The sequence below is a fragment of the Lissotriton vulgaris genome, chromosome 11, assembly GCF_964263255.1.
Source record: "Lissotriton vulgaris chromosome 11, aLisVul1.2, whole genome shotgun sequence".
NCBI lineage: Eukaryota > Metazoa > Chordata > Amphibia > Caudata > Salamandridae > Lissotriton > Lissotriton vulgaris.
This window is the reverse complement of record NC_141699.1, coordinates 659,060,851-659,074,360: the sequence shown is the minus strand read 5'-3', so window position 1 is coordinate 659,074,360 and position 13,510 is coordinate 659,060,851. Positions and strand designations below refer to the sequence as shown.

At 44.3% G+C, this 13,510-nt stretch overlaps 1 protein-coding gene across 3 annotated transcripts in view; it reads left to right on the top strand.

Annotated features, from left to right (window-relative positions):
- LOC147683298 (thiamine transporter 2-like) overlaps nt 1–13,510 on the top strand; it is a 422,353-nt gene that overhangs the window by 131,648 nt on the left and 277,195 nt on the right. For 2 of the 3 annotated variants that reach the window (XM_086943745.1, XM_086943744.1), the window contains exon 2: nt 1,009–1,168. The exons of the other annotated variant lie outside the window; for it this stretch is intronic. The gene's annotated coding sequence lies outside the window, so the exon portion shown is untranslated. The remainder of the gene's footprint in view (nt 1–1,008; nt 1,169–13,510) is intronic. 3 annotated transcript variants of the gene reach the window in all.

The following is a 13,510-nucleotide window of genomic DNA, read 5'->3' as shown; positions in this document are numbered from 1 at the left end:
GGCTTCCACCGTGGGTAAGGCGTCATCCTCTCTAGTCTCTTCTAAGCGCCTCAAAAAAGATCCACCTTCTCCTGGGAGCTCTTCTTCCTCCTCCTCTATGGATCTCATATTAGAGGAACTTTGTACTTTCAAACCTTTTATGGAAGCCACCACCAAAAATATGCAGACAATGCAGGAGAAGTGGTCATCTCTGGATGCGCGTGTTCTCACCTTGGAACAATCCACAGATTCCTTGCAGTCCTCTTGCTCCCGTATTCCGTCCATGGAGGCAGAAATACTGCTACTTAAACGACAGACAGAGGACTTGGAAAACAGGAGTCGCAGGAACAACCTACGCTTATACGGCCTTCCGGAACTTTCAGAAGGGTCTAACCCTACCACCTTCTTCCAGTCCTTCCTTGCCAAGATCCTAGATGTACCAGCCCTATCTTCCATCAACATTCAACGAGCTCATCGTCTTGGTCCTAAAGTCGCTACCAAGCCTAGATGTGTTATCATGCTTTTCCTCCAATATACTGACCTCCTTCAGGTCCTTTCAGCTGCCAAACTCAAGAAACAAATCACATGGGAGGGTCATCGTCTCTACATATCGCAGGATGTCTCCAAGGCCACCGCGGAACGCAGGAAGAAGTTTTTGTACATGAGGCCACAACTCAGAGCCCTTAATGCTAGATATGGTCTCTTGCATCCTTGTCTCTTTAAGGTTACTTATAAAGACAAAACAACCACCTACGAGGATCCTGCGGCCCTACAAGCTTTTCTCCGTCGGCATGTTCCTGATGTCATGGATATGTCCAACCCCGGTTGACTGGTCTTGTTAACTTTCTTTTTGATCTCATTATAATATGGTTCTGATCTTCTCATCGTTCGCACTGTTGATGTTATGAAATATCTACTGTTGTTCTTATATTCGCCTTTCCTCTTATGTACACCTATTGTTCGACCCATCTCTCTTCTTGTTTATTTTTAACCCGTGCACCTATCCTAATGTTTCTCTTCTTTCAACAGGTATCCCCCTTCACCTTGTCACCCTGTTTTACCTTACTATTTCCTCGTGCTCCCTTTTTGATGTCATAGTAATTGAGGTTTGGTGTTCGCTCTGGATGTTGTTGTCGTCGTCTCCTGCCACCACCATCCCCCATTTCTGTTTTGTTTTTTTCTCGTTTTCGTAAGTATGTCTCTCAGTCGTTCGGTTTGGACATGTACTGTCTTCTTGATCACTATTGTTGCTGTCCTCTTTCCTATTCCTCTTATCATGGACTCTTCTCAACTTTTCTTTTCCGTCTTCTCTTTTTCTTTATTTTCTTCCTCTCCGCTCTTCTTTCTTCTTTTCTGGATTTAGTATTGTTCTCATCCTTGACTCCTCTATCTTTTCACTCCTCTCTTCTATTTTTCTCATTTTCTCTCCATTGTATTTCTTATGCATTACTGAGCATGTTGCATTCAGTTGTTTTTCTAAATTGTTCCGTTCCGTGTAACGACATGGAACGTTAAGGGATTAAACAATCCCATTAAAAGACAGAGGGTTCTCTCACATTTAGCAAGACTTAAAACTGACGTTGCCCTTCTAAAAGAGACTCATCTTGCTGAACCAGAGGCTTTGAAACTTAAACGTTGCTGGCTGGGTCATGTTTTTTGTTCTCCTACGACGTCTAGGAAAAATGGTGTTGTACTTTTGTTACATAAAAAGTTAAATGTTTCCTCGATTACTCATGAATGTGATGTTGATGGTCGTTGGCTCATTGTTAATTTACTCATCAATAACATCCCACTTACCCTTTTTAATGTATATGCCCCTACTGGAATCGATAGATCCTTTTGGCCTGCTATCTCCTCCAAGTTGTCTTACCTTTCTGGAGATTACATACTTCTCGGGGGAGACTGTAATCAGATTGTTGATCCCTTCCTTGACAGACACTCGAAAGTCACCTTTGTTCCCTCTAGAATTCACACGCAGTTTGTGAACACATTTCAAAAAAACGCCTTAGTAGATATTTGGAGACTGTGTAACCCTGATGTTAGAGAATATAGTTTTTTCTCCCCTCCTCATCAATCCCAATCCCGCATTGACCATATCTTTCTCAGTAAATCCTTATCCCAACATGCTATTTGTTCGGAAATTGGCTCCATCTTACTCTCTGACCATGCCCCAGTTTTTGTAGATCTTGACCTAATCCCATTCTCTCCCCACTCTGGCAGATGGCGATTTAATAATGCTTTACTTTTGGAACCCACCTTTTGTAACGAATTCTCTGCCTTTGCCAAGGAATTTTTTCTTTTACATCAAACCCCTGACTCCCCTTTTGTTATGGTTTGGGATTCATTCAAAGCAGCCTCTAGGGGTTTTATTATTAACTTTGTGTCTCGACGGACGGAAGAAACTTCGAGAGGCCAAATCGGAGAAAATTTTGGCTGACATTAAAGCTTTAGAACTTGCTTATTACGCTTCTAAATCTGATTCCTCCCTTAAGGTTCTTATTGAAGCAAAAATCTCTTTTAACAAATTTACAACTGACGCTGCTTCTATTATTCTGCTAAAATGTAATTCTAGATACTATGGGGGTACAAATAAAATGGGGAAGCTTCTGGCCAATTACTTAAAGATACGTAATGAAAGCACAAAAATCCAAACTATCAAAACCTCTTCCGGTGAATCCACATTTAAGGATAAAGATATCCTCACTGAATTTGCCAAATTTTACGATACTCTCTATACCCCAGAACAGGTTCCAACGTCTGATGATCTCCTCTCTTACTTTCAATCTCTTCCTTCTCCCTCGGTTTCACATGTTGACTTTCACACTTTGGAGCAGGACATTTCGCTTTCTGAAATCTCCCATGCTGTATCTAAACTTCGTCATGGTAAATCTCCAGGCCCTGATGGATTTACTATTGAATTTTACAGCCACTTTGTCTCTCTCCTTCTTCCTAAACTCTTACTCTTATTTCAATCTTTCTCTGATGCCGGTTCATCTAGCGGCTCTTTTCAACAAGCCTTAATTTGCTTAATTCCAAAGGAGGATAAGGATCACTCCTTGTGCAAAAATTATAGACCAATATCTTTGGTTAACACTGATTACAAAATTCTAGCGAAGATATTAGCACTACGCATAGACCCCCTTTTACCAGATATAATTGGCCCAGAACAATCTGGTTTTGTCAAGGGACGTCTCTCTTCTGATAATTCCCGGGTTTTACTTAACGTTCTTAGCAAATCTTCTTCCCTCACTCTCCCTTTCGCAGCTATCTCCCTAGATGCGGAGAAGGCTTTTGATAGAATTGGATGGGACTTCATGTTTCAGGCTTTACGTTGGATTGGTATCCCTCCTAAATTCATTTCTATTATTTCTCTACTTTACTCTGATCCTCAAGCTTCTATTTTTGTTAATGGATTGTCCTCGGATTATTTTTCTTTACATAGAGGGGTTCGACAAGGTTGCCCCCTATCTCCCTTACTTTTTGTTTTAGCCCTAGAACCCTTCCTTACTAAAATTCGTTTAGATGACACTATCTCTGGTTTTCAGTTTGGTTCCCAACAAGTCAAACTCTCGGTCTATGCTGATGATATTCTTTTTTATTGTTCCAATCCTGCCACCTCTATTCCCTCTTTTCTTCGGCAGGTCTCTTCCTTCTCTGCAGTTTCCGGATATCGCTTGAATGCCGACAAGTGTGAAATTTTACCTTTGAATCCTCTTTGTCAGAAACATCTCTTTTCTTGTACAGGTTTCTCATGGCAACCATCCAAAATCTAATACCTAGGGGTTTGCGTTGCTCCTCTATTATCTGATACTCTCAAACTAAACTTTGACTATATTTACAAGAAAATGGACGCGGCTATCACTCGTTGGCATACGATCTTTTTGTCCTGGTGGGGTCGGCTCAACTCTATAAAGATGATGCTATCCCCCTTGCTTCTTTATACTATTTCCATGCTTCCTTTACACATTACTCTTTCTTTCTTTAAGAAGATTGACTCTTTATTACTGAAATTCTTATGGAACGGTAAACGTCCTCGAATAGCTCTTACCTCATTGCGTAAGGACAAAGCTCAATCTGGGGTACGTTTTCCTGATTTCAAACAGTATCATTGTGCTTTTTCCCTGAAGCAATCGATTCACTGGTTTTCATCTAATCTGCCTCATTATCCTCCTGTCTGGCTGAGCATGGAATCTTCTTTCATTTCTCCTTTTATCTTCCGTGAATTCTTGTCCTTTACGTCTTCTTTAACCCGTCTTTGCTCACCTATTCTTTCACATTCTCGTAATCTTCTTTCTCCTTACTTAACATCTTCCTATCCATCCCTTCTATCCATTCACGAACAACCGATTTGGAATAACTCTCTTCTCAAAATCCGCAATCGTACCATTTATTGGAAAACTTGGCACTCTCGAGGAATATGTTGGATTTCTCAATTACTTTCTCAAGATACGCCTCTCTCCTTCCAGGATCTTCAATCTCTTTTCTCTTTGCCTGCTCCTGCCTGATCACAATACACTACCCTTTATCCAGTCTTGCTCTCCTATCTTCAATCTCTTTCATGCTCCAACGATGTTCCTTTAGATCGCAGACCCACTTCCCTTTTACTGGAGTCTTCTCCTGCATCCGTCCTATATAATTCTTTCTGTTTTACTTTCTGATAGATTGAAATCTCGCATTGAACTTGCATGGGAGTTGGATTTTTTTCAGAATTGGCCTGTACTATTTTGGGATAAAATTTGGACTAAACTTCATAAGACCTCTAGAGCTGCTAATACTACCCAAACTTTATTTTTCATTTATCACAGAACTTTATTTACTCCAGTTGCTTTATCCCGTTTTTCACCTGACACTCCCTCCACCTGTTGGTCTTGTCCCTGCCCTTCTGCTGATCTTAAACATATGTTGTTTGAATGCCCTCCTACTTCCCAGTTCTGGCAGTTGGTGTGGCGGCAAATACAAAAGATTTTCCAGTTTCAGGTTCCCTTTTCACCTTCACTAGTTTTTCTTGGCTCCCTCTCATCAGACCTCCCTCACTCTCCCCATCACTATCCTCTACTTGACCTCTTCATTGCTGTAGCCTTTCATATTGTCACTTTTAACTGGAAACAGGCTGCAAATATTTCATATCAGTCTTGGTGGAATGCAGTCTGTTTTAACCATCGTTTAGACACCAATTATGAATTTGAATTTGAATTTAAAATATTTATATAGCGCAGCGTACACCAAACGGTTTCTTGGCGCTTTGGAGGCATGGAGAGCTGAGGCAGAAAGATAAAAACAAGATTTACTGTGGGAATGCTTGGCTAAACAAAAAAGTTTTCAAGTCCTTTCGGAAGAGGGAATAATGTTTGGCCGATCGTAGATGGTCTGGGAGGGAGTTCCAAAAGGTGGGTGCCAGAAATGAAAAATTGGACCCTCCCCACTTCTTCCTCCTAAAGCGGGGTACCTGTAGGAGGATTGGGACGATGACCGGAGCTCCCTGGTGGGGACATATTCTTTTATCAAGGAAGAGATGAAGGCAGGGGCTGATCCCTGGCGTGCTTGAAAAACCATGCAGCCGGTTTTAAAGAGGGAACGTTGCCGGACAGGCAACCAGTGTAGCGCCTTCAGAAGTGGCGTTGAATGGTGGGAACGGGGAAGGCCGTACACTAGCCGAGCTGCCTGGTTTTGCACAAGCTGGAGTTTTCGTAGGCTATAGGCCGGGATGCAGTTGTACAGGGCATTGGCATAGTCCAACCGGGAGATCACAAGGGCAGACATGATTAACTTTAGTGCCGAGGGGGAGAAAAAGCGGGAGACAGTGTGGATAGTGCGAAGAGTGAGAAAACAGGAAGAGGCGACAGAGCTGACTTGTGAGTGAAGGGTGAGGTGATTATTCATTTTGATGCCTAGGGTCTTGACTGTAGGAGAGGGAGTGGGCGGGGAACCTAAGGAAGAGGGCCAGAAGGAGGAGGTTCAGGGACTGGAGGAGCCACTGGTGAGGACCAGCTCGGTTTTGTCCGGGTTCAACTTCAGATGGTTGTGGCTCATCCAGTCCCTGATGAAGATCATAATGGTTTGAAAATTAGAGATAGAGTGAGAAGAAGGAGAGAGATTAAAGACGAGCTGGAGGTCGTCTGCATAGTTATACACAGTGACCTCCAGCTGCTGAAGCGCGAAAATAAGAGGGTAGATATAAAGGTTGAACAAAAGAGGGGAGAGAGAGGAACCCTGGGGGACACCACAAGTGATCTTGAGGGGGGTTGCAGTGAAATCTCCAAGCCGGACCACCTGGGTGCGGTCCCGCAGGAAGGACGAAAGCCAGACCAGGGCTGAGCCCCCGATTCCCGCCGCTCTGATACGTGAAAGCAAGAAGGAGTGGTCCACCGTATCAAAAGCGGCGGAGAGATCGAGGAGCACCAGAGCCTGATGTTTGTCCTGGTCCAAGCCCTCCCTGAGTTTGTCCTGGACCGACACCACGACGGACTCGGTAGAGTGCCTGGGCCGAAAGCCCGCTTGGCAAGACGCCAGGCCACCGGTAGCTTCCACATGGGCGCTAAGTACCGAGGTGGCGTGTCGCTCAAGCACCTTGCCAAGGAAGGGCAGCAAGGAGATGGGTCGGTAGTTAATTAGGATAGCTGGATCGGCGCCAGGTTTCTTTAAGATAGGCACAATGGAAGCCGATTTAAGGGCTGGGATTACTACCCCTTGTGCAAGGGAGCTGTTGAGGACGGTGATCGGGGGCTGAGTGCAGATGGAGTAGATCCGTTGGAGAATACGGGCCGGACAGATATCAGCCGGGGAGCCTGACTTAACTTTAGGGAGTGTTATGTATCTCCCATCTCCCTAGCTATCAAACGTGACCTGATTTGGCTTCCTTTGGTAACCTACCTCTCTTCCTCTGCCCCTGTTCATCCCTCTCCTGATCCTGAAACAGTTGAAGTTCGCAAACCCCCGTGATTTTCTGATTTTCTTATCACCTATTTTTTCGTTTTTATTTGATTTCTATAATTCTTAAGTCTCAATATACTGTGCTTTACTTATAATACTTGTACTCTTATGATGTGTTCATAATTCTTCATGCCTGTAATGCTTACTTTTTATGAAATTATTATTATATTGTTTATTTCTTCCATCAGCTTATTGTAACTCTTCTCCTTCACCCCCCTCCCTCATTCCCCCCTTTATATTCCTCAATAAATCAAACTTTAAAAAAAAGATAGAAGCAACATTACCAGAATAATTAATTATATAAATAGCTATTTATATAAATTGTAAATCAATACTTAATAAGGAAGGAAACGTAACTACCTAATCGGGAGACTTTCTTATCCCAAATGTTTCTTTACCTGCTGCTAATACAATCTTTATCTTATTCGGATAGCTCCAGGAGGCTTTCTACTTATGTGCAATTTGCCCCCTTTATTATTTTCCTCTTTTTGATGCTTTAATTTAATTTTTTATAGGTTTCCTTACCGGCTGCTAGACAGCCTGTCATTTTTCTCCTGACTCGTCGCAAGATGTTTTTAACCTTTTGTGATCTGTGCAGTCAAATTTTCCTACCTCCTCTTGATGCTCTTATACTTCATCTGTTTCGGTACCTGCTGCTAAGTTATCGGTATTGTTAGCCTTATGCGTTACATGCACACAAATTTATCTACCTCATTGATGCAGTATATCTCAAATGTTGCTTTGACTGTTGGCAGTCTATTTGTATTTTATTTGGAATTGTGTCTTGATGTTCTTTGTCTAATGTGCTTTATGCCTCCAAACCAAGCTACCTCATCTGGATTTTAATTGCCTTGAATGTTACATTGCCAGCTCCTTAACTAGCCACACAATTTGCACATAGCACTGTGCCTCTTAGTATTATTCTGTTCTCCCTCCTATTTTTCTCTTCTTCCTCCCATTTGTCTCTATTGTGCGATCTCCCCAACCGGCAGACCCCTATTTCATCCTCTCCTTCTCCTTCTCCTTCTCCTTCGTGCTGACTCTGATCTCGGTCTTATTTTCTGGATACACCCCTTTTTCCAACGGCTCCCTGTCTCAAGTCACCTCAATACAAGCCCTTGCCCTAGTTTTGGGTCTAATTTCTCTTTCACAGATGTTTCTCCCACCCCCTTCCACTCTTCCCTATCCTCTATCTCCTGCCTGCACAACTGATCATCCAAGCTGAACCACCATGCCTCCCTTCAATCATACCCTTACTGCACCGGATACACTCATTACTAGGTGTGGCCCACGTATCTTCCTCCACTACCTCCCCATAACGAAATCTTGCAAAACATCTTATGGCATGAAACTGTCCACCACCCCTTCCTCCACTTTTTTAGGCGAAATTGACATCTCTATTTTTAAATCCGGAAATATCCTCATATAAGCCTCTGAAGACCACCTCACCATCTTCGAGCACCACTTCAGCTACTTATACGATCTACTTTTTTCTCCTTTCCATATCGCTGCAGCCATGCAATCACAGGAAGTCCTCCCGGCTTCGACTCTTATGACTCCGACCCCGCTGCTCCCTGTTTCTGTAACTACCTATGAAGTCTCACAATCCCTGACCTCTGATCCCACCACCAAATTAGCATCCTCTCGCTCACTTGACATTTCCACATCATATTTAGCCACTCAATCCCTCTCGCCCCGCGCCTCATCTGCCTCTCCACCTTCTCCTGATATTCCGTCTTCCCACTCGGCCACCCAAACCCTCTCCCTCCTCCTGACGCTCTCCCACTCAACCTTAATCACTCTCCTTTTACCTCTCATTCCTCCCAGCCCCTTCAGACCGACCCCCCTGCGCCGATTCCCTTCACACTGCATCTTATGAAGTCTCACTATCCCAGACCTCTGATCCCACCACCCCCTTAGCATCCTCTCACTTGCTCGACATTTCCACATCATTCTTAGCCACTCGAACCTTCTCTCCACTCACATCATATGCCTTTCCACCTTCTCCTGATATTCCGTCATATCACTCGGCCACCCAATCCCTCTCCTCTAATCCTGATGCTCAACCACTCAACCCTAATCACTTCCCTCTTAGGTCTCATTCCTCCCAGCCCCCTCAGACTGATCCCCCTAATACTCTCCCCCAAAAACTGCTTCCTCTTGTACCGTCCCCCCTTCTGCTTCACCATGGACACCAAGCTCTTCCAATCTAAATGATTCCCTCCCTCATAAACAAGATGACACCCCTCCTCACTCACCCCATGCCTTCTCATCCTCTCATTGCACCCATCAGGCCCCTGGATATGCAGGCTCTCACACTACAATTCATTCTCAGTCTAGCAGCGGGAACACCCCTCACTTCCTGCCTCCTGGAATCCTTCCACACCACTTCCTATTCCTCTTTCCTTGACTAATGTGGAACATGCCCCTCTCCCCCAGACCCCCTTGCCTTCTTACCTTCCATGCTCTTAACCCAATCGCTTCTTAACATTGAACTCCACCTCTCTATCCTGTCGTTGGAACTTTCATCTCTCAGGAAAAACTTTAATGCCCTCTCTGACACTAATCCTGCCAATCATTCCTTTACCATGGGCTCCGTACAACCTAACACTACTCTCCCTCAACAAGGGTGTACTACTCCTTACGGTATTCCAACCAATGGTCCTCCCAGTAATTGTCTTCTCATACCATCCCAATCACTGATCCATCTTTCCTCCTCGGACCCCTGGGACTTAAATAATACCTACCCCCCAGCTCCATGATTACTGCCCCTCCTACACGTCACTCTACTATTATGGTGATCCTGGGAATAGTCATATCCCTACTAAGTATGGGCGAATTTTGCAAATTCGCTGTTCGCAAATTCACGTGAATTCACAAAAAAAATCTGCGAATTTGTGGATTTCCCCGCAAAATCATAGATTTTGTTGCAATTGCACACTATACTCAACTGGAGTACTTTCTACTGGCTAATCAGTAAGTGCTACCTCGTTGGGTAAATGTATTGTGCTTTTCCTGCACTACAGCTGTGTAAAGGCCCAGAAGAGTTGTCTCCAGTGAGCCCGTGTGTCTGTAACTTTGCCACCGCACCCATAGGCGCCGAGGTCCCTTGAGTGAGCTGTCCATCACAGTGGGGGGAAGGGCAGGAAGAGGTGGCATAGCCTGGTGTGTGTGGGGCCGGGCTTCTGTGCGAGTTCACATGACTCTTTTTTATAAAGGTCAGAGGCCGATCAGCGCAGATGATGAGGAGAAAGAAGCCTCCTGGTCACTGGAAGTACAGGGGGATTGCACTCGAGAAACTTGTGGATGCCTAGACCTCCATCACGGATTACAGCTATTTGGGGAGAAAGCACACCTGCCTAGCATCGACCGTGCTCACTAGATTCTTGGGCTGTTGATTATAATGCGTTACTGAATTTGAGCTTGAACTCAGGCACCTGATTTATATCTGTGAGTGCTTCCTGCTGAGGTTTAATTTTTGTGACAGGAGCCTTGTTGCCTAATTGCAACTATTCTCTGACCCTGCTTTGAGGGTCAGAGCAGGGTGAGAGAATAGTTGCAAGGAGGCAACGAGGCGCCGGTCAGGAAGCACTTACATGGTTACAGCAGGTGCCCAAGTTGAAGTTAATTTCTTTGTAACTATTTTGTAAATGGTTACAAAGAAATTAGCTTCAACTTGGGCACCTGCTTTAACCCTGTAAGTGCTTCCTGAGCACAATTCATCCCACTCACGGATTAGTGAAATTTTGCCGCGATTTCGCGGATCGCTAAATCGTGGAAAATCTGCAAATTCGGGAGCGGAATGAATTTTCCACCCATACTTAATCCCTACCTCCCCTACTCGCCCAGACCTCCTCTGCAACTCACCACTATCCATTCCTGCTGTTCCCGCAACACCAATCCTAAACCCCTCAACTGCAAGCTGGTCAACTGTCGAGCGGCCACACAACATGCAACAGAAATCTCGGAAACCATCCTTAGTGAAGCCATTGACATCGCTTTTCTTACTAAAACCTTGCTTAAGGCTCACCCCTCATTTATTCTCGACCTGCTCTCTCCCCCGGGTTACTCCATCCTCAGAAAAGATAGGCTTGACAAAATTGGTGGGGGCCTAGCCATAATCTATAAAGATGAACTCCAACTTTCCCTTGTGCTGAATTCCGATCATGCCACTTTCAAACACATTGGAGCCGAACTTAAAGTTCAGGGTTCCCCTCCTATTCGGCTACATACTGTCCACCATCCCCCTGGTGACCCTTTGCCCTTTGTGGAGGAATTGTCTGACCTACTTTCTCAAGCCTCGATCTCCAACTCCAGAAATCTCTTCCTCTGAGACTTTAATAGTCACTAGAACAAGAAGGATGATCCCTTGGTTATCATCCTCAATGACCTCCTCAACGTTACTGACTTGAATCCACTCAGCCATTTGCCAACACATTCCAAAGGGGCCACTCTGATGCTATTCTTACTAGCAAAGATCTGGCTTCCCTTTCCCACATTGTCCCCATTGACTAGTCGGACTATCACCGTATTCTCTTCACAATCAATAGTGCCGTACCTCCCTCTGCCCCTAAAAACACAAAAAAAGGAAATTAACCAGAAATCTTCACCTTATTCCCCCAGGCGAACTGGAACTAAGATTAAAGCAAAAATTAAACTTTTACCTCCTGCACACAATGCTAATGTTCTTACCGAATACTAAAACAAATCTATCCGTGAGGTCCTTGACTAAATTGCCCCAGCCAAATTAAAACCACAGAAAAACATTCCCGCCAAATCCAAGGTTTAATGCTGATCTCAACAATGAGAGACGCTCGCATAGGCTGTCTGAGCGCAAGTGGAGACAACACCCCTCCTCCCCAAATTTTGCCCTCCTCAGAACCACAAGGGCTAATTACAAAAAACACATCCTCATCCTAAATGAAAAAGCCTCCATCTTCCGCGCACAACTTGACAGAGCCAAAAATAGACACAGGTAACTATTCAACATTATCAAAAATCAAACTGCTTCTGCACCCCCCAAATTGATGTCCTCTATCAAAAGATGTGATCAAATCGCAAACTTTTTTCCAGAAAAATCACCAAGATTGATCTATCCTTTGCCGTTACCCTCCCACCACAGTGCTCATCACCCCTCTATGACCTCCCATCCAAGTCTTCTTTTACACCTTCACCCCCTTCCTGACTCTGTTCATCTTCCTCCCGCCATCGCCCCTCCAGAACATTTCCTCAACAGTCCACAGCTAAAAAATAATGCATCTTGGCTTAACTTCAGCCCATTTGCAAAGCGTGAAGTCCTCAACATCATCACTAAGCTTAAACTCTCCTCTCATACCATGGACCCTCTCCCTGCTAACCTTGTTCAAGATTTAAAGCATATCATTGCACCTTATTGGACTACCATCATCAACTCCTCCTTGGCCACAGGTTGTTTCCCTGTTTCCCTGCGGCTTGACCAAATCACTCCCATCCTCAAAAACGCTACTGCTGACCCCACCGACCCTAACAATCTGCGGCCTATCTCTAATCTTCCTCTTCTATCCAAGGCCCTCGAAAAATGCGCCTTGCTCCAACTGAACAAGCATATTGACTCTTCCAGCCTCCTGGACACATTACAGTCAGGCTTTAAAAAGGGCTGCAATACTGAAACTGCTTTGCTCAACATTGTCAATGACATCCATCAGTCCCTCGACAAGGGAGAGGCCTCCCTTCTCCCTTTTCTTGACCAATCTGCTGCTTTCAATATTGTTAACCACTCCACCTTACTCAACACCCTCAAAGATAGGTCCTGTCCTCGAATGGTTCACCTCCTTCTTTCAGCACAGAACCCAACAAATTAAAATCAGCAATTGCCTCTCTAAACTGACTCCTATCTCCCTGGGTGTTCCCCAGGGTTCTATTATCTCTCCCTCTCTATTTAACCTCTTCATGGAACCCTTCACCCTCATTCTTAGGCAAGTCTGAATCAACTACCACCTCTATGCTGATGATACCCAGCTTTACTATAAAATCAAATCCCAAGATGACATCCTGCACGTTAATGATGCTCTGACTAATATTTAACAATGGTTCCATCACAATCACCTTAAACTCAACTCTAAAAAAACAGAAGTCATTCTCTTCACTCCTAAAAACAACTGGTTCCCCATTCAACACTAGATCTCTGACCTTAAATCTCTCAACTGCTCTTTGTCCACCTCTAAATCAGTTAAATCCCTCAGAATAAGCATTGACCATAACCTCAGCCTTTCTCCCCACATACAAAATGCAGCCAAAGGTGCTCTCTTCTCTCTACATTACCTCAAGAAAATCAAACCCCTCATTCCTGCTGATGATTTTAAATTAGTTGTTCAGTCACTAGAACTTTCTAGATTGGACTACGGTAATGCCAATCTCTCTGGAACTCCGAAAGTCCACCTAGCCCCAATCAAATCAGTCCTTAACCTCACAGCCAGGCTATTTCGGATTGTAAGCGGTTTGATCACATCTCCTCCATCCTCAAAGTTCTCAAATGGCTTTCCATCGAAGGCAGATCCATCTACAAGAATGCTTGCATTACGCAAAATGCCTTGCATCAGCATACCCCATTGTATCTCGCAGA